This window comes from Peromyscus leucopus, chromosome 22 (genome assembly GCF_004664715.2).
Source record: "Peromyscus leucopus breed LL Stock chromosome 22, UCI_PerLeu_2.1, whole genome shotgun sequence".
NCBI lineage: Eukaryota > Metazoa > Chordata > Mammalia > Rodentia > Cricetidae > Peromyscus > Peromyscus leucopus.
Genome location: NC_051081.1, coordinates 9,195,230 through 9,223,134, shown reverse-complemented (window position 1 = coordinate 9,223,134; position 27,905 = coordinate 9,195,230). Strand labels below are relative to the sequence as shown.

General features: G+C 42.5%; 1 pseudogene; it reads left to right on the top strand.

Moving 5' to 3' along the window:
• The first annotated feature begins 855 nt into the window (after positions 1-855).
• Positions 856-4,056, top strand: LOC114685126 (annotated as a pseudogene).
• The last annotated feature ends 23,849 nt before the right edge of the window (positions 4,057-27,905 follow it).

Sequence of the window (27,905 nt, the reverse complement as noted above, 5' to 3'; positions counted from 1 at the left end):
TTCCAAAGGACCTAAGTGTTTCCCAAGACTCATGTTGGATGGCTCAATCAGTACCTGTAACTCCAGCTCCAGAATATCTGATGTCCTCTTCTGGCATAAAGTCCTGTGGTCCAGAAGTAAATCTGTTGTCTGAAGTGTCTCCAGGAGGCTGTGCTTCTTTTCACAGGTATACAGCAGATGATGAAACAATATTCTTTTCTTATATTCAATTCTAATTGTTACTAAATTGCTATCTTTCATGTGGCAAATATTTGCCTAATGTAGGCTTTCAATTATTAGGCTTTTCCTTAATTTTATTTTTAAATACCAAATAAGGTATTCAGAACTTTCAACAATAGAAAACTGGCCCAGCAGTGGTGGTTCACACCGTTGATCCCAGCACTCCAGAGGCAGACACAGGTGGGTCAATGTAAGTTCAAGGCCAGCATGGTCTACTGAGTGAGTTCCCAGGACAGCCAAGGCTACACACAGAAAACTTCTTGGGAAAAAAAAAAGAATCTCAACTCACCTGTGTATTCTAGAGCCCATTCACTGTCAAGATAATCACATGTTGATCATCTATAGCTGCTTCAAAGTTTTTAAACACTGACTTTTTCCTTTGTTTCAGTGATAATAAGAACCCAATTAGCTGGGTGCTGGTGGCACATGCCTTTAATCCCAGTACTCAGGAGGCAGAGGCAGGTGGATCTCTGTGAATTCGATACCAGCCTGGGCTACAGAGCAAGATCCAGGACAGGCACCAAAACTACACAGAGAAACCCTGTCTCGAAAAACCAAGAAAAAGCAAAAACAGAAACAAAAACAAAAATTGGTATTATAGCCAAAGTGTGTCTCATGTCTTATTTTATAATCACTATGGTCAATGGTAGGATTTGTAACTATTTAAATTATGAGCAAAGTGAGAAAGCAGGCTGAGTGAGCCATGGAGAGCAAGCAAGTTAGCAACATTCTTCCATAGTCTTGGCTAGTTACTCCTCCAGGTATCAATAGGCATACATCACCACACCTTGCTCACTTAGTTAAATTTTTAAAAAACGAAAAAAGTGGGTGGATGGGAATATCCAGGAAGAGATATTCTTGGGTGAATACACTCAAAATACATTGTATGAAGTCTAAAGAATAAATAAAAACAGGCTGGAGCGTTAACTCGGCAGTTCACAACGCTTTTTGCTCTTGCAGAGAACCAGAGTTGTAACTAGCTTTAAAGGCTTGTAACTAGCTCCAAAGGATCTTTGTCCTCTTCTGTGGGCACTGACACTCACATGCATATCCCAAAATACACACACACAATTAAAAATAAAATAAAATCTTTAAAAATTAAAGAAAATATCTTTTTTAAAGTAACTAATAATTAAACATATATAAAACAAAAACTAATCCAAATCAGGAAATAGTTAAATTAATTGAACAGATGGTTTCAAAAGAAGAAATACAAATGGTCAATAAATAAACAAAAAATTCAGCATCCCTAGCTATCAGGAAGATGAAAATCAAAACTGCATTAATATTTCGTCTTATAGCCACACATAGTAGTACACACCTTTAGTCCCAGCAATTGGGAAACAGAGACAGATCCCTGAGTTCCAGGGCAGCCCTGCCTACAGAGCAAGTTCCAGGACATCCAGGGCTACACAGAGAAACCTGTATCACTCATACACACATACACATACACACACACACACACACACACACACACACACACACAGAAAAAGAAAAAAATTCATCTTCCCAGTAAAAATTGCTATCATTTAAAAACAATGCTGGGTATTGCAGTGTATGCCTTTAATCCCACACTCAGTATACAGAGGCAGGGAGATCACTATCAGTACAAGGACAGCCTGGTCTATATAGTAAATTCCAGGCCAGCCAGGAATATATATAATATATAAAATAAAAAACAAAAAAAAAAGTGCATGGGGGGATTGGAGAAATGGTCTGGCAGTTAGGAGCCCTGGCTGCTCTTCCAGAGGACCTAGTTTGAGTCCCAGCACCAACAAGGTGGCTCACAGTCACCCAGAGGATCTGACACTCTTCTGGCTTCTATGGGCACCAGGGATGCACATCAGACACAGAAATGTATGCAAGTAAAACAAAATTTTATTTATTTGTTTATTTTTGGTTTTTTGAGGCAAGGTTTTTCTTTATAATAGTCCTACCTGTCCTGGAACTCGCTTTGTAGACCAAGCTGGCCATGAACTCAGAGATCCACCAGCCTCTGGCTCCTAAGTACTGGGATTAAAGGCATGCACCACCACACCCAGCTAAAATTAAAATATTTTAAATTAAAATAAGATTCCTCAAGGAGCAGAGACAGCAAGACCGACTTTGATACCTATGAGGATCGGGTCTGCAACAACTTAGGTGGCCTTAGAGGGCCCCAAGGCAGTGCTAATGGCCATGGGTCCTGAAGCCAGGAGCTGCCCGCTGAGCCTCCCTACACAGTTTACATAGGAAATCTCCCTTTCAACACAATTCAGGGTGATATATATGGTATCTTAAGGATCTCAGCATAAGATACGCAGGTAGCCAGAGACAAAGACACTGACAAATTTAAAGGGTTCTGCTATGTAGAATTTGATGAGGAGGATTCCCTGAAGGAGGCTCTGATTTACAACAGTGCACTCTTGGGTGACCAGTCACTTCGTGTGGACATTGCAGAAGACAGAAAAAAACATAATGGTGGCTTTGGGTTCAGGAAAGGCAGACCTGATGACAGAAGAATCCAGAAGTGACAGAGAATGTAGAGGTGGATGGGATTCTTCCCGGGATGACTTCTTAGGGGATGGACAAGGGGGTCGCCCTTGGGACTAGTTGTTGGTTAAATGGTGCGCTGCTCGTGGCTGGCCGCTGCCTGCAGTGGCCATGCCGACGGAGGAGAGTGCTGGAGGAGAGTCACAAGCCATGGTTACAGACGGAAGGAAGGAGCGGAAAGGAAAGAGAGGGACGCACAGAGGGCCCACCCGCTTTTTAGGCTGAGGACGTAATTAAGGGCAGAATCCTTACATTAGTGGGCAGGCCTTCCAATGGAGAGTCGCTTTTGAGAGGGCCCTCTTCTGTGTAGCTCTAACATGAACGCCAGAGAACCCACAGAAGAGGTTTTGTATAATATTAAGGACCAGCGTTAGTATTACACCTCCGCGGGGCCCAGAAGGGACACTACCAGTGGCGTGGGAATGAATTCAGATGCACAGAGCTCTTTCATCCAGCTTGTTTATTTGTCCGCCACCATCATTCTGTCCTAATATTCTGCCCGCTTCTCTTGGGACTCATCTATATCTTTTCCAAGCCAGGAACACCTTCATGTTTACAATACAACATAAGAATTGGAAGGCCCCCACCAGAAGCTTCGTCACAACTTCATTTGCAACCCAAAAAGGGGAAGAGAATACAGGTGGAATTAGATAGGAGCTGGAATAAATCAGAGAATGAATTTATGTCCTAGGAATATATCCTTACTGTGGTTAGGTGAAAACATTATGGGTCTATCCTAAATGTGCTCAAACCATAAACTTACAGGTGATAGGGTAAAGAAATCTACAAGTCATTAAAAATAAAACTGCCACATTTTTCTCTGCTACCAGTTTTCTGACAGGGCAGGGGAGGAGTACTGATAGCCAGTCAATCTGCATCACAGCTTGAAGCACCAGGTGAGAGGAAACCCCTTTGATCTAAGAAGTTGCTCTGGGGCAGTGGAAGATCTGAACTTGATTTGCACAAGAAACAAAGCTACACATCTAGGAGACCAGGCACCTGGCCTGGGAGCCAGGCTGTCTCCAAAAGGACATTTTACCTAGTTTAGGGATACAGGTGCCTAGCAGGTGGTCTGGTAGCCTTTCTGTTCCTCCCTTGTCTTTTAATGCTTTGTTTGGGGCTGGCCCTATCTTTGGATGTGGCTAAAAGGAAATATTTGCAAAAGGCAGACACCCAATTCAAATGCTAACAGAGGAGTTGGGAGCTCAGCGCCAGAAAGTTTTGCCTACAGGGACGTTATCTAAGTACTTGGAGCATAATGTAATGCCCCAGATGGGAGGTTCACACACATACACACATGCTGGGAAAATTATGAGCACAAGCAATTCATAGCAAGCCACAGCTGAATATTAAAGCTGTGTAACACTAAATAGTCCATGTTGGATGTCTTCCCACTTGACTGACCCTTGGCCTGGTCAAGGTATAGCTTATTGTATACAGCTGGACTTCTATTTCATATTCTTGTAGCTCGCCACAAAGAGGAATGGGAATAGAGACCACAGATGCAGCTTAAACCTACAACCATGGCAACACCTTTCAACTGAGTAGCCAACTCCAACTCAGCCATCTTCAGGTGAGCCAGGCCCAGAGAGGAAGTGGTTCAGAAGGAGCAAGAATGAGCTTAGGTTGGGAGGGAATAGGGCATGGGGAAGCTGAATTACTACCACACACAGCCTGGTGGTGGCTGGTGGCCCTGCAAGCCCCAGTCCTGCCTGGCACTGTCCTCCTCACAGGAGAAACACAGAGCTTGTGAGTGCATGTCAGCTGCTAACAAGTGATTTCTTGGGTACAGTCTTGGGCTTTGCTACATCTAGTGCCGATTTTGTGCTTTCTGTTTTGTTTCTTTCCTCTCTCACTCCTGCCCTCTCCCTGCTCCTTCCCACACCCTGTGGGTGTGGCTGTCATGTGTGGAAGGTAGGCAGGCAGAGGTGCTGCTTTAGTTCATGTTTGCTTTCTTTCTTTCCTTTACACGGCCTGGCTATGCTCCAGGTGTGCTGTCCTCTACTTTTTCTCGGGGCTTCTCTCCAACCTGCAGTTGAGGTCTGTGTTGATGTGGCTTCTGGGAAAGAAGCCACTGGCTAGGTGGCTGGTGGTGACTTGTTGGTATCTAGTTGGGATGAGCATGCAGAATTGAAGGCATCTTGCTTTAAAAAAAAAAAAAAGAAGAAGAAGAAGAAGAAACATGCTGGCTGGTGCTGACAGGCTGCTGTGTTGGGGGGCCTGTCACCTGCCCCAGCAGCCTATTCAGGCACAGAGGGCTCCTGTCAAACAGTGAGGCCAGAAGGGTGCAGGGGAATCTAACATTCTGCACTGGTGGTGACCTGAGTGCCAGCAGCCATGTGACTTTGCTCCTGCTGGCACTTGCGACCAAGCGCAAGCTCATGCCTTCCCTGCTCTTCCTGGACCATGGAAGCCTGTAAGGAAGCAAGGGTTGTTGTACTGGAGCTGCACTGGGCAAGCTGTGCTTGTGCTGAGCCTGTGTACTCTGTCCCTTGTCTGCCTACTCTGCCATGCTTAACACAGAGGCTGCTCCTCACCATAGCTCAAGGCCCAGAGTCTGGTGCTTTATCTAATCAGATGCATACCTATTGAGACCTGGATGTCTAGAAGCCCCTAGGCTTGCTGCATCCTCTGTGGAGCAGACCTCTGCTCCCACATTGTTGAGCATTCACTTGGGAACAAGGGGATCAGGCTTTACTTTTAGCTTGAACAGCTGTGTGTGAACAAATGGAAAATGATTTGGCACCAAATCCCCACTTGTTCCAATCGAAGCAGTTAGGGGGTCAGACAATCACTAGAGCCTTAGGGAAGGGGGCTGAGAGGTAAATAGCTTGCTTATTAGCTAGTAGCTTCCTTCAGCCTACCCTTTGTCTCTAGGTCTCAGCAATTTATAGAACTCTCACTCCTTCCCTTGCCTATCATCTTCTTTCTATGCTTCTGAGATAAGAACAATTTGTGTAACACCAATACTTAACTTGAGACAGACATACACTGCATAGTTGTAATCAAAACTGATGCTTTCATATGATCTAATCCATCTACAATTCAGAAAAGACAGAACAGGCACTTCTACCCACACTGCTAAGTGCCAGCTGACTCTAAGAATGGCATTCCAAACACTTAACACATTAATTTCTATGACAGAAAGTGAGTCTGTAGATACTGTATTTTGTGAATGATCTCTTAAACAAAAGAGAACCTTACATTAAAAAAAATTAAAAGAAAAAGTGATCAAGGATGCAAGGAAGGAAGGATCCATATTCACTACTGGGGGAATGTAAACAGGTACAACAATTATATGGAAGTTCCTCAAAAACTAAAAAGAGAACTATCATACGGTTCAGTTATTCTACTCTTGGGAATATACACAAAGAATCTGATTCAACATATCACAGAGATATACACAATGTTTATTGCCACTTTGTTTACAATAGCTATTCACAATAAGTTATGGGCCCAACCTGGATTCCTATCAAAAGAGGAATAGATAAAGAAAATATACTACATATGAAAGGGAAAAATCAGTAGCTATCTTGAGAGATGCTTCCCCCTCCCCTCCTCCAAAGGTATTTGCTGACCAGCAATTTTAGAAGTGACTAAAAATTGAAATTATAAGGCTGGAACAATAAATCTATGTATCCTGGACTTGGCAAAACAAGATATGGGGAGTAATGGACTCAACTGACCAGAAGTTGACCTTAGAGGAAAGTAGGACTGGAATAATAAATCTGAATGTATATATCCTGGGTTCAACAAAAGCAGGACATAGGGAGTAAAAATGTCCTGCTTTTGTTGAACCCGTCTCTGTAGATACCCTGAATGCTGTTATCCATCAGTAACTTCATGCTTATAGTTCAACCAGTAACTTCAAAGAACTGCCTTACCCCTAGCCCCCTTGTCCAATCCCAAACTGCATGTAAACTTTCCCTATATAAAATCCTTAAAGTGAGTGCTTGGGGGCATTCTCCAAGCTTGCTTGTTTTGTTATTAAAAACCTCTGTGTGCTTGCATCAGATATTGGCTCTGTGGAGGTCTTGCTTGGGGGACTTGTGACCTGGGCACAACACATACACATAATGGAATTGTATTCAGCTGCAAAGAAGATTAAAACTATGTCATCTGTAGAAAATGTACGGAACTAAAGTTTATCATGTTAAGTGAAATAAGGCAGGCTCAGAAAAACAAATGCTGCATGTTTTATGCCATATATGAAATCCAGATTGAAGAAGGAAGTGTGTGTGTGTGTGTGTGTGTGTGTGTGTGTGTGTGTTGTTATGCCCAGATTGTGACCCCCCAAAGAGACCACCAAAGACATTGGATGTCCAGAATGCATCAGCAAGGTTTATTCTGCAGATACAAGTCTAGCTAGACAGGGGACTCATTCCTACACCCAACACAGTGAGGCAGGGAGGAGTTCCTCTTTCTTGGGGAAGTTAGTTTTTATAGGCAAAACCCATAAAATTTCATAGAGGGGAGGGGGTTAGTACGGGTCCATCCTTGATTGGTCCAGTTTTTCCCGGGCCTGGACTTTATCTTATTCTAGCTTATCTCTTTGCCTTGTCAGGAGTTTTACAACTCCTCTCCGGGGTCAGGTCATGTTATCTCTGGAGAGGGGCATCTTGTGGTTAATTGGTTACCATCAGACATCCTGACTCTGTTCTTTTGTTCCTGGGGCTGGCGCCATCATTTCTGGGGACTTGAAACTGGCCTGGGTCTATCTATATTGAGATATCTTTGTCTAAGGCCCGCTTTTTGAGACAATAGAGTGAGGGTTTTGTTGTGCCTAGATCACGGTCCCCAAAGCCACCACTGGAGACTTTAGGTACAGAATGCAAAAGTAAGGTGTTGTCTAAGTATACAAGCCTCCAGGGAGACTCTTCTAAATCTCTCACTCACAGCAGGGAGGTTGGAAGGAGCACTCCCCTTTCTTTGTGAGGCTAGTTCTTAAAGGCACAGACTATATAATTTATTTTAGCCTGCCTTCCTTTTTTTAGTCTTTTGGTCGAATATCCTGACTGTGTTTTCCAAAGTCCCTGTAGCAGATACAGCCACCTGGGGAAAAGGGGTCTAAGTTCTTATCTACACTTAGGAATCCTGGTTTAAGCTTCTCTTTGTCTGTAGGGGATAGAGTGGGGGGTTTTACTGAGGTATCGTGTGTGTGTGTGTGTGTGTGTGTGTGTGTGTGTGTGTGTGTGTTGAGAGAGAGAGAGAGAAAGAGAAAGAGAGAGAGAGAGAGAGAGAGAGAGAGAGACTGTATGAAAGGAGAAGGGGCAGAGAACCAGGGAAATAAAGGAATAAAGAGGAGGAACAAGAAAAGGCAATGGAGAAGACAGACAAAATATTGCATGCTTTCTCTTATATGAAGACTGACTTAAATATTTTGTTGTGAAGGAGGAATGGGCCTTTTTCAGGGAGGTAGGGGACCAGCAACAAGTGGAGAGAAGGGCACAGTAGGGTAATACAGGAACAGTGAAGATCAAGGTTCAATCACTTACACACACACACACACACACACACACACACAATGAAACCTACATAGAAAGTTGGAGAGCAGCCTAGGCTACAAGAACCTTGTTCCAAAACAAGCAGGAAGAGGAGAGAGGAGGTCCACACAAGCTACTTTCATCTCTTAGTGTGAAAAGGGCTGCCTTTCATGATTCTAACCAGTGTTCAAACACTCAGAAACAACAAGATAACTCAGTGGGTAAGGGCACTTGCCACTAAGCCTGACAACCTATGTTCAGTCTTATACAGTAAAAGGAGAGAACCAACTCCTGCAAGTTGTACTCTGACCTCCATGTGTGCATGCACACACCCATAAATAAATGAATAGACAAATATATTTTTAATTTTAATTCAGCTATCAGAGTCAAGTGAAGTTTGTGGTCTGTGGTCTCATCTTCTGATGTCATTTCTAACACAGAGTGTGTGGTGTTTGCTAAACACTCACCAGTTCTCAAACACCAGCTGGATGTTCCACAATTCAATCCATTAGCACTCAGACTTCCCAAGTCCCAACAAGTTCAGTGCATTCTCCTCAAACCAACCCCACAGATCCTGGCCCACAGCATGTATTTCTTTTTTCTGGTCACCACTGCAATTCTGAGGTCACAGATAGTGAGTTACAATTAGCATAAATCCAGGTTTTGCTCAAAGCCCTTCCTATTGCTCAGGAAAAAAATGTAAAAAATGCAAGGCTTTCTGTGCCCAATCTGGACAAGTATAATTTTTTCTTACTAGACTTCACATATAAACCTATCATTGAATTCATAAAACTTTTGTCCCGGAGACGGAATCCAAAGGCATCTTTCTCTTGGATTGCCACTAACAGACTTACTCAACCATCACAAATTACATTATGACTATATGACTAGACCAACTGCCTGGCTCTAAAAGAAAGTAAGAGAAGGTGCTGGATTTCACTCAAGCACTGAGATTCTGGTAAATGGCAGTTTTTGCACATTTCACCCCTTTCTTTCTCTGCTCAAGAAGCACCCTGCCTTGCACACTTAAAATTATGCCACATGTACACTGTTTTGTTTTGTTTTGTTTCGTTTATTTTTATCTCAAACTGGACCAGAGACAAACATTCCAGATGCTAGCTTCCTGCCTCAAAACTGATCGGTTGAGCTGACCAACAGAACAGAACACTAAATAGTATTTACCTCCTTCCACCAGGTCTGTGAAGACTACTGACTCACTCCTCAGCCTGACCCAGCACACATCCCCTCTGCCAATGTAGCCCAAAGAACAGGCTTGCCACAGAGGAAAGATGCCTCTGACCTGGGAGCTGATTCACCGCCTTCCATTAACCCCTCCTATCTTCTTTCTACTCCTGTCTGCCCCACCCCCACCCGAACCCCGAGAGGGACGCCTGTGAATCCAACTTTTCTATCTAATCCTTGAGGGGCTTGTTGGCCTTACAGGCTTTTCCCTGATGTAACAACACTTTCAAATAAGTATGTGTATAACCTTAAGCATCACTATTAAAAAAAAAAAAACAAAACAGTATCTAGACACAGTAATAATTACATTACCCTCCTCCTCCGCTTCATTTGCAAACCTTTGGTGCCTGCAGATCCTCGTTTTCAGTGAGTCTAGAATGTGGGAATGTGCCTGGAAATTCAGGGATTTACCGACATTCCTAAGAGGCCCTGTTTTTCAGGAACCTGGCACTCCCAGGAAAGGAGCGCAGTACAGTGGGGACAGCTGCTCCAGCACATACTCTGATCCATCCACCGCCCTCCTGATTTGGGAGACCATCAAGTGGGGACATAGGAGACTGTCAGTAAGTCACCTACCCCCACCGGCGCTCCTGATTGGACAACTAGAACCACCCAAATCCCTAATAGTCCCTCTGGGCCCTGAATAGTCTCTAGTCTCCACTTTTCTAGGAAGAGTTTACATTGCTCAGAATAGACAGCCATTCCTCCTAATGACCAGCATGAGGGTTAGTTACATTTAGGCAGAATTTGCTTCTGGTTTTCCAGAGCAGGTAACAACAACCTCTTTCTGTGCCCAGTTGGAATTTCCTGTTTCCTCTTAGCAGAAATTAAGCTGCAGTTGTTAGTTATTTTTCAGAGCTGTGCTCTTACCCTGCAAGGAAATGTCACGAAACACAACAGAATCTGCTAATAAGAGTTTTGTTAAGATGAAAGGGACAGAGATGCAGGCCTGTGGAAGAGACACGTGTGCAGAGAAGAAGGAGCTGGGAAAATGGCTTTTAAAGGCTGGGTGGCATGTATGCGTACACAGGTCGATGTAACCGTTCCACGCCTGCGCAGATCACATGGCTACGCTTTGTGCTCTTATGTAGCCATGCAACCTCACGGATCCTGGTCACGAGACGCCTTGACCCAGAAATGGCTATCTTGACCTGGAACTGGCTAGGTGGAAGTGTCCACCAGGCATGCGCAAACACGTGGGACTGTGGGGGCGTGTTCTGAACCCTTCAGCAGTTCCACTTAGGAAACCCCAAATTTATGTCTCAGGGAGGCTACCACCGACCTCATATAGTGAAGGATACCTAGTCTAGGCCAGGCTACATTGGAACAGAAAAGGAGGGAGGGCCTGATGTAACACCTGAATTTGAAATAAGGCAACCTGCTTCCTAACCCAGGCTTTCTCTCATTTCTCTCAAGTTGCTCATTTCCAATCAAGAAAAACACTTCAAGAAAACAAATAATCAATATACAAAGAAACTGAAGTTTTATGATTACAGTATTCTACAAATGGTTCAAGATGGGGGTGGGGTTGAATTTACACACACACACACACACACCCATAGAGGTGGAATTTTCCTGTCCCATAGCTGCTCTCAAACACACTGAGGCTTATATTAATTATACATGCTCAGTCAATAGCTCAGGCTTGTTACCAACTAGCTCTTACAATTTAACCCATTTCTATTAATCTAGGTGCTGCCCTGAGGCTCATGGCTTTTACTTCTATCCCATTTTGTATATCTTATTCATTCTTCCTCTGGCTGGCTGGCGACTCCTCTGACTCTACCCTTCCTCATCCTATCAGTCTCAGTTTGGCTTTCCTGCCAAACTTTATCCTGTTCAGCTATTGGCCAGTCAGCTTCTTTATTAAACCAATCATAGGGACATATATTTACATGGTGTACAGAAGAATTATTCCACAGCACTTGCAATCAAAAATAAAAAACAATATTCATTCAAAAAGTTAATATTATCTGGGGCCTGTGAGATGACCTAGTAGGTAAAGGTTTGATAGATGAGCCTGATGACCTGAGTTCAATCCTTGGAACCCACATGAAGGTCAAAGAAGAGAAATGATATCACAAAGTTGTCCTCTGGTTTCCATGTTCCCACAATCCACAGCCATCATGCACACACACATACATACGCACAATATTACATTTTTCTTTCTTCCTTTTTTTCTTTCTTTCTTTCTTTTTTTGGTTTTTAGAGACAGGGTTTCTCTGTGTAACTCTGACTGTCCTGGATCTTGCTCTGTAAACCAGGCTGGCCTTGAACTCACAGAGATCCACCTGCCTTTGCCTCCCTAGTGCTGGAATTAAAGGCGTGAGCCACCACCAGGCTTAATATTAAATGTTTAAAAGAAGAAAACATTTTCTTGCTTGAGAGCAAGACTAATATTAAACTCAGGGACTCAGAATACATGACACCCTAATCTTGAGGCAGTGACACCTAAGGCTATAACCCAGGGAGCTCATGGTATATAGCTGTTCCTTCCTTCCTGTATAGAAAATCTTTCCTTCAACACTGTAATATGCACCAGAGTACCTAAAGCCCCTTAATGGTTTTGACCTAAGTAAACTAATAAAATTTGTAAGCCATTACTCTTTAGGTCAGTCTCTTTTAGCTTCACCTTCACAGATTTTCTTAAATATTTTTCTTCTTCTTCTTTTTTTTTTTTTTTGAGATATGATTTCTCTATCCAATAGCCCTGACTGTCCTGGAACTCACTCTGTAGACTAGGTTGGCCTTGAACTCACAGAGATCCATCTGTCTTTGCCTCCTGAGTGCTGAGGTTAAAGGTATGTGACACCACCACCCAGCAACACAATATCTTTTTTTTCATTTTTATTTATTTATTTTTCTATTATCAGCTTGATACAGTATAAATTTTTATCCTAATAGTGAAATGTTTCATTGAGGCTTGCCCAGTAATTGAGTAAAACCAAAACTTACTATAAGCCACAGTAATCCTAGGGTCCCCCCTGCTATATAGCCTCCCTGGTTCTGTGGGTTGCAGTCAACACAGAATATCTTAACATGTATTATAGATTGACTCCAGCAACTCTACCTGTTGCAAAACCAAAACACTTGTCCACAGTCACCAATTAGAGAGGACAAGAGCCCAACTACATCTCTTTCATTCTGCTTCCTATTGCCTTGTATCCTTTCACCCTTTCTGTAGCTGTTTTATGTTCCTGAGCACCACATAGGAGGGGGTCTTTCTTGAAAAAGCATCTAGGGGAAGTGCATTTCCCTTTTATAAGCTGATTGGCCCCAGTTTGGAGGGCCTGGTCTCAATGCCCTGCACTCCACTTCAAGGTATCTTTCTGCTTTACTCCAATATTGTATAAAGGAACAAAAATGCTAGATCTATTCTCTGAATATAAAACAAGGAGCTTCCCAGCCTTCCTTGGTTTTTCCTTCCCAGCTTTTTTGGGTTGCTGAACATGATGCACTGTAAATTAGAATCTGGAGAAGATACATGCTCCATCCTCTTTTTAATACCACCCCAATACCCTGTCCACAATTTGATTATTTCTGGATTGTATCTTTTATCATAAGCATAATAGTCAGTTGCCACCATGACTCATACTGGAAAGCCTAGCATCAGAAAGTTCAGGATGGAGGACTACCATGAATTCAAGGCCATCCAGGGATATGTAATGGGTTCAAAGCCAACCTAAACTACAGTACAAGTCCCTGTCTTGCCAAACAAATGAACAAAAAATGATGATGAAGCATTTCCCAAGTTCTGTAAGTCATTTTACAAGTAAGCAAGGAAGAGCATGAACATGAGATTCTGGGACTGGGATTGGGACATCATTGCCTTGTTAGACCACTCTCTGGGCACCATAGTTAAAAACACTTTGAGTGACTTTGGACATAAGCGTCATTGAAGGACTCAGCCTTTAAAGCTTAGGGGGACAAATACTAAATTCAAGTAGTGTCAAAGTTCCTGGAATTGTTGGACACAATGTTGGCATAGGGAAAGCCAAAGAACTGGCAGAAAGAAATCTCATATATTTGCTCTTAAATTGGTGGTAGGCAAAAACAATTTTCTTTGTATTCCAGGTAGACATATTCTAACCTGAATCTGATTGGTAAGGCAAACCTCAAGGAGACTGATGGAATGTCTCTTTGTCCCCTGTAGAAATCTAGAAAAAAGGAGAGTAGACTATGTACGGGTCAACCAAAGACTGGTTGAACTCATTGTTTACTAATATTTGCAACAACTGGAAGCATAGTGATACAGTAGAGATGGGCCAATGCCAATAGGGTGCTTTGTACAGAACTACTTCTCTAGTTGTGCACTGTACAGGATGGGCTTCTAGTGACCTTGATGAAGAATATTTACATAATTTTCATATGTGGGTTGCTAGTTCCTTCCTTCCCACTCCTTTTTCCTTCCTCCCTCCCTCCCTCCTTTTTTCTTTCTTCTTTGATTCTGTCATCCTTCTTTCCTTTCTTTCTTTTTTAGATGTTTTATTTATTCAGGTTGGAAGTGGTACCAGAGGAGGCATGCCACCAAGTGCATGTGGAGGTTAGAGGACAACCTACAGGAGTTGGTTTTCTCTTTCCACTATGTGGGTTCCCGGAATCAAACTCAGATTGGCAGGCTTAGTGGCAAGTGCCTTTTTCACTAAGCCATCTCACTGACTCGACACTTCCATTTCTATTAAAAATGTAAAGATGGGCTCCTTGAGTACTCTAACTCAAGGAGTCACTCATCAGTAGCATGTCTGCTCTGGATTGTCTTCTAGCTTTTAAATAAATTGCCTTGCCATTTTGCAAAATAAATAAGTGCAAAGATAATATTAAATGATAAACAATTCTTCCTTGACTGGGGATTGTCAGAACCAAGTTTGTTTTCTCTATGAACACAATTGTCTCTTAGACACTTAATATTAATTACAATGCAAACTCAACTTCATCTCACATCTCCAACAGGATAAAAGTTCCTGATATTGGTCACAACAAGCATCCTGCTTAGGTTTTTTTTTGTTTGTTTGTTTGTTTTTTTTTTTTTTTTTTTTTTTTTTTTTTTTTTTTTTTTTTTTTTGTAGGCTTGACACACACTGGAGTTACCTAGGAAGAGGAAATTCAATTCAAGGATTATTTCCATTACATTGTCCTGTAGGCAAGTCGGGGGGGGGGGGGGGACATTTTCTTAATGTATGATTGATGTCTGAAGGCCCAGCTCACTGTGCATGGTGCCTGAGTTCTATAAGAAAGGAGGCTGGGCTGTGGTGCACATCTTTAATCCCAGCATTTCAGAGTCTAAAGCAGGCAGATCTCTGTGAGTTCGAGGCTAGCTTGTTCTACAAAGTGGGTTCCAGGACAGCCAGGGCTGTTACACAGAGAAACTCTGTATTGAAAAACCAAAACCAAAGAGAGAGAGAGAGAGAGAGAGAGAGAGAGAGAGAGAGGAGAAGGAAGAAAACAGGCTGAACAAGGCATGGAAAAAGAACCAATAAGTAGTACTCCTCTATGAGTTCTGCTTCAGTTTTTCTTCCAGCTTCCTGCCCTGAGTTCCTGCCCTGACTTCCCTTCATTAGGGACTATAAGCTCTAAGGTAAAACAAACCCTTTCCTCTCCAAGTTAATTTTTTTTCATGGTGTTTTATCAAAGGAATAGAAAACAAATTAAGACAGTAACTAATTAAGTAAATCAATACCTTAACTACCATAGCTTCAAGTCAATAAACCAACTGATGCTAGATTTTCTTCCCCTTTGAACAGAAGGAGAAATTGAGGCTCAGAAAAAGAAATTATTAGGCCGAGGTGCCTTACTAGGTCCACTCACTCGCCACCACCAGCACCAAGTCTGACTAACCAGCACTTAGTTGTCTCTGCTTTTCCTCATGGTGTATGTTCTTTAATTGTCCACAGCAGCCTGAGCTTTGTGGAACTGGAAAAGTGACATGCTTGTACTCCCTTCATTTCAAATTTGGCTCAACAAATGTAAAAGAGGAGGCACACGAGTGCTTTGTCTACTTTTTTCCCCAATATTCCTTCTTTCCCATCTGTATACAGCATTCATGGATTTATTCTTAATGTGCCCTGGACATGAGACCCCCAAAGAGACCACCAGAGACATGAACTCATCGAAATGCAAAAGCTAGGTTTATTGAAGTAGTTCAAGCCACCGCAGGGCCCTCGTCAAGCCATCCAACACAGTAGAGGCTGGAGGAGGTGCCCGCCCCTCTGCAAGCTCAGGTTTTAAAGGCAAAAACCACAAGGTTACATCATTTAGGGGCGCTAGTACGGGTACAATTCTGATTGGCTTAAGTTTTAGGAACTTTTCAGAATTTCTGTGTTATCTTACATTGTAGTTTTAACCAGTTGTTTGTCAAACTTTATAGATTACCTCCAGCATTGGGGCATTCTGTGGTTAATCAATTGCTACCAGATAGTCCTTCAAACATCCTGACTTGGTACTTTGACCATCTCCAGCATTGGGACATTCTATGTTTAATCAGTTGCTACCAGATAGCTCTTCAAACATCCTGACTTTGTCCTGGGACCTATGTCAGCAGCTCTGAGAATTTTGAAACTCAGGTTTGTTTCAAGCGGGGGTGGGGGCGTGCTTGAAATGGGGGTAATTTGGTTCTTCATCCTAAATATATTCTCTGGCCCAGTGTCACACAGAGTTCAGTAGATGGAGACAGAATCCAGATCACCTTACCCTAAAATGCTCTCTATCCAGCACGGAGACTGGTACATCTCCACAGCCAGCTGATCATAGGGGCAGTCATCTAAGTTCATTGACTATGGGTATAAAATGAGAAGAAAAACAATTTAAGAACCTCATGCTACTGAACAAATTGCTCAGCTTCTACGGTCCCATTTTCTGCATCAAAACAATCATAATAGATTTTTACCACTTGCTGCAGTGGTGAAGATAAAACCCAACCATTATAGCAAGGTCTTTTTACAATGACATCTAGATTAGCTTTTGTATGTGAAATGTGTGTTGATGTACATGTGCCATGGTGTGTACATGGTAGTCAGAGGGTTGGTTCTCTCCTTCCACCATGTGGGTCTTGGGGATCAGACTCAGGTCATCAGGCATCAGCATGTGCTTTTACCTGCTGAGTCATCTCACCAGCCCTACATAAAGGTCTTAGGATACAGTTACCTGAAACTGGGGCTTCAATGGGTGGGAGTACTTGTTCTGCAAGCATGAGGCCCTGAGTTAAAACCTGACACACACTGAAAGGGAAAAATCAGTAGCCATCTTGAGAGACGCTTCCCCCTCCCCTCCTCCAAAGGTATTTGTTGACCAGCAGTTTTAGAAGTGATCAGAAGTTGAACTTATGGCTGGGACAATAAATCTATGTATCCTGGACTTGGCAAAACAAGTAATGGACTCAACTGAACAACAGTTGACTTTAGAGGAGAGTAGGACTGGAACAATAAATCTGAATGTATATATCCTGGGTTCAACAAAAGCAGGACATGGGGAGTAAAAAATTTATGTCTCAAAATACCCTGAATCCTGTTAGCCATCAGTAACCTCATGCTTATAGTTCAGCCAGTAACTTCAAAGAACTGCCTTACCCTTAGCCCCCTCGTCCAATCCCAAGCTGCATGTAAACTTTTCCTATATAAACCCCTTAACGTGAGTGCTCAGGGCTGTTCTCCTCCACCCAATGTCGGATGGTGGACCAAGCTTGCTTGTTTTGTTAATAAAAACCTCTGTGTGCTTGCATCGGATAATGGCTCTGTGGTGGTCTTGCTAGGGGATCTTGAGACCAGGGCACAACAACATACATAAAGCTCATAATAACTGCAGGTACCTGTAACCCCATCATTGTGGGGCAGATACTGTGAGAGCCAAAGTTACATTTAAAATTTTAATTACTTGCCTTAGAGATCCATGAAACAAAAAGGCCTCTAATCTACAAGTCTGTTGCCCAAGGACAGATAGTTCCTGAAATGCTGGAAGCAATTTCCCTGTAGCTTTTCACTTCCCTATACAATTTTGTTTCACCCATCTGCACCAGATGTGCTTGATCACATGTGGACTGCAGGTGTGTTGGCAGGAATACTCAGGATATATGCTTGCCCCGATTGCACCTGATGAGAAATGCAATAAATTATATGTTTTCCTTCTTTGTTTGTTTGTTTTTTGATTTTTTGAGACAAGGTTTCTCTGTGAAACAGTCCTGGCTGTCTTGGAACTCACACTGTAGACCAGGCTATCCTCGAACTCAGAGAGACCCACCTGTCTCTGTCTCCCGAGTATATGTCTACAGGCCAAAAGAGGGCACCAGATTTCATTACAGATGGCTGTGAGCCACTGTATCATTGCTGGAAATTGAACTCAGGACCTCTGGAAGAGCTGCCAGTACTTTTAACCTCTGAGCTATCTCTCTAGCCCATGGGTTTTCCTTCTTAAGCCCTTACCATACTTGACTCTGGGCCATTTCCCAGAAACCTGGGTATGAACCTGGCCAGAGTCCATCCACCTGGCCAGTATTTATTTAAAGCTTGCTTCAAATTTGGCTTTAAACTATGGTAGTGGTCTTATTCTCCATTGGTGGGATTATGACAGATCCTGAGAGTTCCCTGCACAGACAACTAAGTAAAAACTGCAAGCTGCCAGTTCAATGAAAGATCTATCTCAAGACAATAAGGTGAAGCCCAATAGAAGATATCTGGCTTCTGCATCTACATATTCACAGGCATATAACACACAGAGAGAGAGAGAGAGAGAGAGAGAGAGAGAGAGAGAGAGAGAGAGAGAGAGAGGGAGAGGGAGAGAGAAAGAGTACAGTGACCTACTGGTTGGATTTTTAATTAATATTGACTAAAATAACAAATGGCCTATGTTTGGACATACTAGAGACTAACATGGATGGTCAGGCCCAAGTCTCATGATGGTGTGTAAATTCTAGAAAGTATACTTTGGCTTGGTGACATAATTCTATTGTTTCATCATCTTTGCTTTTGATTTGATTTTTTTGGAGGGGGGATATCAAGACAGTGTCACTCTCACTATGTAGGCAAAGTGGCCTCAAATTCATGATCCTCATGCCTCAGCCTCCTGAATGTTGGGGTTGTAAACATGTACAATCACAACTGCACATTTTTTGGTTTATTGAGACAGGGTCTATATAGCCCTGGCTGTCCTGGAACTCCCTATATTGCCAGGCTAACCTTTTACTCACAGAATCTACCTGCCTCTGCCTTCCAAGTACTGAGACTGAAGACATATAATCCAGGCCTGTTTTACAACTCTTTGAATTACTTACTCAACTGATTTGCATTTGCTCTGTTTCAGTCATATTCCTGCCTTCTTAGTTACTATTCCAAATAAACTTTGGTAATCTCATCTCTGCTTGCCCTGTTCCAAAGAGATAACCCCTCACTCCCCAACAAGTAGACCTGACCTGGCATGGGAATCAAGGGAACATCACAGTGCCTGTGATTATACAGTATTACACCACATAGAGGAAGCCGTTTTGAAAACAGACTCTCAAACAGCTGTTGCCTCTGGGTAGTAGGGTAGAGCAGCTTCCTGTTTCTGGCTTTGCTGTAGAACACTTTATAAATGTAGGAACTGGCCGGGTGATGGTGGTGCATGCCTTTAATCCCAGCACTCGGGAGGCAGAGGCAGGCGGATCTTTGTGAGTTTAAGGCCAGCCTGGTCTACAGAGTGAGATCAAGGAAAGGTGCAAAGCTACACAGAGAAACCCTGTCTCGAAAAACCACAAAAAAAAAAAAATGTAGGAACTGATGTAATAGATAAAGAAATAGAGAAAATGTTGTGGTGTACTGTTTAATTAGGGGGAAAGAAACTTAAAGTTAAAAAGTGTGATTACGTTGCACAGCTCATTTGTAAAAAGATATTTTTTTCTAGATATAGAAGTTCATATAGATGATACTGAAAGGGTGTTGCTGGAGGGCTTCTCTCCGGGTTCCACCAAGCCCCGCAGTCCCACAATCCACATATAAAATAATCACTCAGACACTTATATTACTTATAAACTGTATGGCCGTGGCAGGCTTCTTGCTAACTGTTCTTTTATCTTAAATTAATCCATTTCTATAAATCTATTCCTTGCCACATGGCTGGTGGCTTACCGGCGTCTTTACATGTTGCTTGTCCTGGCGGTGGCTGCAGTGTCTCTCCCTCTTTTTTTCTGTTTCCCCAATTCTCCTCTCTCCTTGTTTCGCCTATACTTCCTTCCTGGGCATTGGCCATCAGTGTTTTATTTATATAGAGCGATATCCACAGCAAAAGGGTTTGGGTTTCATGGGAAAGAACTAAAATTTAGACTAGAAATTGAAAGTGCTTAAAGTCTTTCAATGCTTCAACCTTGTAAACAACAATTATTACCATTTAAAAGTATTTCATCTTCTTAGGATAAAGATTAGGACAGAGGGACTGGTGAGATTACTCTGTGGTTAGGAGAGCATGCTGCTCTTGCAGTGGACCAAGTTTGTTTCCCAGCACCTGTGCCAGGCAGTTTGTAACCACCTGTAACTCCAGCTCCAGGGGAACCTGATGCCTCTGGCCTCCATATGAACACAGAGATACACAATTAAAAACAAAATAATATAATCAAGAACAGGGCAAGTCTGTTTGGATTAGATAGAAACTATGTAATCTTTTAGCCAGGCATGGTGGTATACACCTTTAATTCAGCACTGGGGGGGCGGGGTGGGCAGAGGCAGGCAGATCTCTGTGGGTTCAAAGCCACCCTGGTCTACACAGTGAGTTCCAGGACAGCTAGCAATACATAGTGAGGCCCTATCTCAAAATAAATAAGCAAGCCAGGTGGTGGTGGCATACGCCTTTAATCCCAGCACTCGGAAGGCAGAGACAGGTGGATCTCTGTGAGTTCAAGGCCAGCCTGGTCTAGAGAGCAAGTTCCAGGATAGGCTCCAAAAGCTACAGAGCGAAACCCTGTCTTGAAAAAAAAAAAACTAAATAAATAAATAAGCAAATAAACAAATGAAATTAGACCAATGAAATGAAGAACAAGAAATAACTTTAACCAGGTGGGTTTTCTGTTTTTTTTTTTTAATAAACACTTTTAAATATAAATATAATTACATCATTTCCCTCCTTTTTCTTTTGTTTTGTATTAATTGAGATAGCATATCACTCTCTAGCCTAGACTGGCCTGGAACCCACAGAAATCCTCCTGCTTCATCATTTATAAGCCCAAGTCACCACACCCAGCTTCTTTCTGATATTTCAGTTCAGCTTATAAAATAATTTGTATCTGCAAGTGAAATTAAGTATATTGATTAAAACATTTGTGACTTATAAAGCAATCATGGCATGACAAGTTGCTAAAGAAATATCACTTAACTATAATCATATTTATTTATTCTTTTTTCATATATTACATCTCAAACACAGTTTCTTCACCCTCCTCTCCTACCAGTCCCTCCCCTGACCTTCCCTCTCCCCCAGAATCACTCTGCCTCCCTTTCTCTTCAGAAAAGGGCAGGCTTCCCAAGGATATCAACCAAGCAGGGCATATCAAGTTACAATTAGACTAGGCACTTCCCCTCATATTAAGGCTGGACAAAGCAGCCCAGTAGGAGGAAAAGGGTCTCAAAGCAGACAAAGAGTCAGAGATACGCCCACACTATTAGGAGTCCCACATGAAGACCAAGCTACACAACTATATTAAACCATAACATACATGCAGAGGGCCTAGGTCGGACACGTGCAGGCTCCCTAATTATTGGATCAGTCTCTGTGAGCCCCTATGACCCCAGGTTAGTTGATTTTGTAGATTTTCTTGATCTGTCCTTCACCCCTCTGGCATCTACCTGCTTCCTTCCCCTCTTCTGTAGGATTCCCTGAGCTCCACCTAATGTTTGGCTGTGGGTCTCTGCATCTGCCACCATCAGTTAACATCATTTTTAAGTCTACAATTATATATTTGATTTAAAAAAATTTACATCACCACAACATAGATTTACATGAAAACCTCAATTTTCAGAAAACACAAAGCAGGCTGAGCAAGCCTTGAGGAGCAAAGCAATAAGCAAGCAGCCTTCCTGTTATTCTGCTCCACTTTCTGCCTTTAGTTCTTGCCCTGACTTCTCTTCAGGGTGGACTACAAGCTATAAAGTGAAATAAACCCTTTCTTCCCCAATTTGATTTTGGTCATGTTTTATCACAGCAATAGAGACCCTAAGACACCACCTGTCCAACACACACACACACACACACACACACACACACACACACACACACACACACACACACTTTCCCTCCCTATAATTTTTTCTGATCCTGGAGGTTGGCAGATGGCTCAGTGATAAAGAATGTTTGCTGCTCTTGCATAGGACTGGAGTTCAATTCCCAGTACCCACATCAGGCAGCTCATAGCCACTTGTAACTGCACTTCCAGGAGATCCAACAATCTCTTCTGGCCTCTGCCCACTCATACACAAATCCTTACACAAGCATAAATACACACACACAGTGTAAATAAAAATATTTTTAAATGTATTTGCCAGGTATGGTGGTGCACACCTTTAATTCTAACACTTGGGCATGTGGATTCTAAATAGAGGTACATGGATCTCTGTGAGTTGGAGGTCAGCCTAATCAACATAGTATGTTTCAGGCTAGACAGGGCTACATAGTGAGATGTTTTAAAAACTTAGCAAAATGACTGCATCGGGATAGATATTAGAATGAACAGCTGTTTTTTTAGAAGTACTTTGACCTTGAAGAATCCTTGTGGAAAAACAGTGATCGTTTCTCATCGCTGAAGGGGCATTGCAGCCATCCCATGACTTTGGTCACAAGCTACCTTGGGTATTATTGTGTATTGTAAATGATACACAATAAAGAACTATGGTCATGAGAGCATGTGATGTGCCACTTTAGTAAGACATGTAAATTAATTAGGGACCTTGGTATGAGGAAATACTTTGTGTAACTGTCAATAAGTATGCCTTTGTATGACTGTTCTGGGTTCAGTCCAGCACAGAGGCTGGACCTTCCTGCTGCCACATAGGCCTTAAAATTTCATCTTGGAGTTCCTTATTTTTTTTCAACTGACCCACATTACACGGTGCCCCCCAAAAGTGAGACCTTGTGTCAAAACAATAACAATGACAGAAACAACAACAAAAAAGGTGAATCTTGGGAAAGTATACAACAAAATAATGATTTTTGCTTGGTGGAATTTTCAGTAATTTTTTTTTCCTTTTTATGTTTTCTGTATTTTTAACTAAAAAAAAAAAAATCAGGTTGTATCTTTAGTTGAACAAATAAGGAAGCAAGAATCTGCTTCTGCCTTGCAAGGCTTGGGCCACCATACTCAGAAAGAATATACTCTTTAGAAAAGAGACCATGCCAAGCAGCAGTGACCATCACCCTGGTGGGCACAGGGCTTATAATTTTCTTCTTCCTGTCATTCCCGTTCCTGTGCTTCTCCTATCATGGACACTTATAGGAAAGGGATGTTCTTTTCTCAGAATCCTACTTTATCTGGAATTCAGTCTATTGGAAACAGATACATAAGATGGAAAGATAGAGGCTGACAAGATGGTTCAGAGGGGTGAAGCTGCTTTTTGCCAAGCTTGATGACTTCAGTTCCATCCCCATGACCCACATGGTAGAAGAGAATAGACTCCCACAGGCTGTCCTCTGACCTCCACACATATGCTGTGGCACGTGTGCATACCACCCCTATAGACACAAATACATAAATGTAAATTTTAAAAAAAAATTAAGGGATGAGAAGGATGGCTCAGTAGTTAAGAGGGCCTGAGTTTGTTCCTACCACCCACACTGGGCGGCTCACAAACAACTGTCACTCAGGTACCAGGGAGTTCAGTACCTTGGACCTCACAGGCACCTATACTCACATGTACATACACCTTATCACTCTCTCTCTCTCTCTCTCTCTCTCTCTCTCTCTCTCTCTCTCTCTCTCATTCAAAAATAATAACCATAAAATTTTTCTTTTTAATTATACAAGATAATGTTTAGGGGTTTCTGTAGCTAGAGTTTTCCTGCCTTGCTCACAGTCAGGACAAATCTTTGTCACCTGCCAGTCCCACAGCCGCTCAGACCCAACCAAGTAAACACAGAGACTTATATTGCTTACAAACTGTATGGCTGTGGCAGGCTTCTTGCTATCTGTTCTTATATCTTAAATTAATCCATTTCCACAAATCTATACCTTGCCACGTGGCTCGTGGCTTACCGGTACTTTACATCTTCCTTATCCTGGCGACTGCTGGCAGTGACTCCTGCCTTCCTGTCCTTTTATTTCTCCTCTCTGTTAGTCCTGCCGATACTTCCTGCCTAGCCACGGCCAATCAGGTTTTATTTATTGACCAATCAGAGCAACTTGACATACAGACCATCCCCCAGCACAGCCAAGTGCAGATCATCTCAGACACCTGCACTCAGGCCCGTGGTCCTAATCATCCTCTATGCGAACCTGCTGGGTAAAGCCACTAGGAACCCAAGAATGGGCTCCCACAGGACATAAAGAACATCCCACAACAGGTTTCAGTATCCCTAAAGTTGAAAATGTTATGAAGGGAAAGAGCAAGAGTACTTTGTGCAGGGCCTCCTGGAGAGGAAGTCTTGAGGTTGGTTAATCTAACATAGATAGCATGGACCACTACCATGCACTGACCCCTAAATCTGTTTTTGTGGCCCTGAAGTCACTTGGAGTCAACTACCACTGTTATCTTTACATTTGGACAAGAAGTCAGCCATCCACTATTATCTTTACATCCTGTTCCAGGACCTTAAGCTGCCCCATATTTTATCTTTAGGAACCCATTGGTCAGTCTCTCCTAAAGCTAACATCCTGCCTAGCATCCCCCAACCACCATCTAGGAACTTGGGACCTGGAATCCTTTGCAGGGATAGGGGTGAATGTTGGCATTCAGGCCTGCCCCTTGGGGACCTGCTTAGCATCCTGATGTTATCTTACATAAAGTCCCCAGTAAGAGGAAAAAAAACTCATACTTTTCTCCTTCCTTCTCCTCCTCCTTTTCTCCTTCCCCTCTCCTTCTTCTTTTCTTCTTCTTCCCCTTTTCCTCTCTCTCTCTTCAAGAGGCTGCAAGCACCTCTGCTTTCCTTTCCCTCCCTTTCTCTCTCTCTTTCCCGCTTTTCCTCTTTCTCCCTCCCTCTTTCTCTCTATTCCCTCTTCCCTCCCCCTCTAATAAAACTTTCCACATAGATTCCATGCTTGCATGGTGTGAGTAATTTTCCACCACACTGTGCTGTCATGGCTGCTGCCTACATGCCATTTCTCCTCAGCTCAAACCCTCTAAGGCCTCTTGCATGCTATTTCACAACAGTGACAACTTATCTGGCCGCTTATTGTTGAGTGAAAACACCCTTATGATGAAAGTCAGTGACCTCTGGTTCCTCGAGGGATGGCCAGTTCAGGAGTGCTCTATGGAAGGAGGTGGTCAGAGCAGGCAAAGTGCTACAAGCTGCAGGAAATGGAATTCGACTACTATCACAAAAGCTGCTACTTGCAAAAGTCAAGGACTTCTCCAAAGGTCAAGGCATGGCTTAAGAATTCTTAGTGATATTTTAGCTTTTGTATATATATTAGCTGGTTCCTACAGTGATTTTCTTGTAATGTTATGCATGCTTCCAAGAACTCCTAACAGTGTATTTATCTAAAATACCTATCAAGCATCCAAGGCCAAATGAAACAATACCTGTCTACTAGGTCAGGAGGATACTTTATTTCTTGGGCAATATAGAGTAAAACCCTCCTTCCTTACAGCCTTACTAACAGACTCCTAATTTCTTACCTTACCACTTCTAGGAATGTAGATTGAGCACATAAATTCCCTTCTTGACTAACTGATCATTAGCACTCATTTGGGTTGTAAAAGAAAGCCTGATGGCCACTGCCTGAGGAAAATTCTTACCTGCCTTTATGACCCTGTAGGAATTCAAGCCTGGTGACCTGGCTGGAGGGGGAGGATTGCTGTGGCTTGGGTTTATAACTGAACACCTAAGAGACTTGAGAGGATTTAGAGGTATAAGGAGATGAAGAGAAAGAAAGGAGTAGAGAACTTGAGGATGGAGAACCGAGAGAATAAGGAGACTGAGAGGACGAGAGAGAGAGAGACAGAGAGAGAGAGAGAGAGAGACAGAGACAGAGACAGAGACAGAGACAGAGAGAGACAGACAGAGAGAGAGACAGACAGAGAGAGAGACAGAGAGAGAGAGAGAGAGAGAGAGAGAGAGAGAGAGAGAGAGAGAGAGAGAGAGAGAGAATGAAAGAACTAGATGGTAAGACTGGAGAGGAATGAACTAAGATGGGGAAGAATTAGATTGAAGGGCTAAAAAAGAGTACTAGAGGAACAAGATGGGAGATGAGGAAGAGCCAAATGGAGAGGAACAAGATGAGGAAGAACAAGATGAGAAAGAAGGGGATGAGAGAAGAGCTAAGATGGGAAAGAACTAGATGAATGAGAACCTAGATGGGGCAGAACTAAGATGAAAGAATTAAGATAGAACCTAGAGGGGACAATAGATAAATGTAGAGAGAAATCAGGCAAGGAAGGAGCTAGGCATGAGAGCAGAATAGAAGCTGTGTAGAGAGAGAACTGACACAGAATAATAAAGTATATGGACTAAGGAGTTTTCTAGATTCATTTCCTAATCAAAGATTAATTATCAGCTGGTTGTAGATGCTTCTTGGACCCTGGAAGGGGACTATTGAGGGGCTGGACCCCCATAGTCCTCACTAGCAAAGGTGGTCAGCCCTGGTCAACATCACTTAAAGGCCCAAAGTCAGAGCAGTCCAGCTCTTTTAAGGGGTCCTCTTATCCCTTGAGTCTTGGTTGGAGGCCTAGGGCCAAAATATTGGTGGTCATTTTAGCTTTCTAATTAATTGGTAAGGTCTCTAAGCTTTAGTAGTTGCATACCAAGAAAGTTGAGGAAGTTACAGGGTCAAGGTGGGGTTTCTAGTTTCCCCAGCAGTGGTCTATTCTTATCCATTTCCTGCTTCTAGGATATTCAGAGACCTCCCTTGGACCTCCCCACACAAACAAATGCCGTACACAAAAGGGCTTCTTATGCATGAACAGAACATGGCAACCATTTCCAATATCTTTGAATAATTTTTTTAAACATAAAAGTTATAGCTGGGCATAAGAACACATTTATTTAATCCTAGCCCTTGGGAGGCAGAGAGAGGAGGATCTCTTTCAATTTAAATTCATCTTGGTCTACATAGTGATCTCCAGGCTAGTCAGGGCTGCACAGTGAGACACTTTCTAAAAACATAAATGGGAGAATTATATACAATGTAATTTAAAAAAATATATAGTGACACAAAATATATAGGTGGTGCCCGCCTTTAATCCCAGCATTGGGGAGGTAGAGGCAGGCAGATCCCTGTGAGTTTGAGGTCAGCTTGGTCTGAAAAATGAGTTCCAGAACAGCCAACAGCCAGCCAGGACTGTTACACAGAGAAATCCTGTATTGGAAAACAAACAATAAGAAAAAAAAGAAAGAAAAGAAAAATATATAATTATAATGTGGTTAAGTATTGTACATTTAAAAAAGAGAATAAAGAGAAATTATGAAAATAAAAAGATGGCAATTATATGCCAAGCAAATACTTGCCACAAAAAAAAAGTTTAGAAAGAAACCTTAACTATAATCAAAATAGAACCTACAGAAGCAATTGCCTACTGAAAAGGGTGATGATAGACTAGAGAACTGGCTGATATATAGTCTTAACAAAAGAGGAAGCTTAAGATGTCTTGTACTCAAAGAAAGTGGAAAGAACATGTGAAAAAGGATGAGGCTCCTCATTTTTTGTGGGGGCAAGCAGTGCATACCCATGCCTGCACATATGGAGGCCACCTTAGATTTGAGATAAGGTCTCTCACCGAACCTGAGACTTGACACTTGAGGTAGACTAAGTGGCCAGCAAGCTCTAGGAATCTGTCTCTATCTTCTCTAGGCCTGGGATTACAGGCATGCACCACCATATCCAGCTCTGCATGGGTGCTGGGTATCCTACGTGCTTGTACAGCAAGCCCTTTTTTCATTGAGCCATCTGATCTCCCCAATCACTCCTGCCTCATCCTCCCAGAGATCCAGTTCTCCTCCTTTCCAAACTCCATTGCTTTCTTCTTGCCTTAAAGCACAATGCATTAACTTTTAGTTTCATGTAAAGAAAATTGGCAGAGACCTTGAGTGTGCTTGGCTATTTCTTGATCATGAAACAAGGTATTCATAATACTAGTCATGGTGACAGACATCTGTAATCCCAAGACAGGGGCACTGAGCAGGAGGATCACATGTTAGAGGCTAGCCAGATACATGGTAAAACTATCAAAAAATAGGGGCATGTCACTACCAAACTTTACAAAAAATGTAAACGCCAACCCAGCCACAAACCTTTCCATCTACAATAGTGTCCTACCTGCAAGATATGCT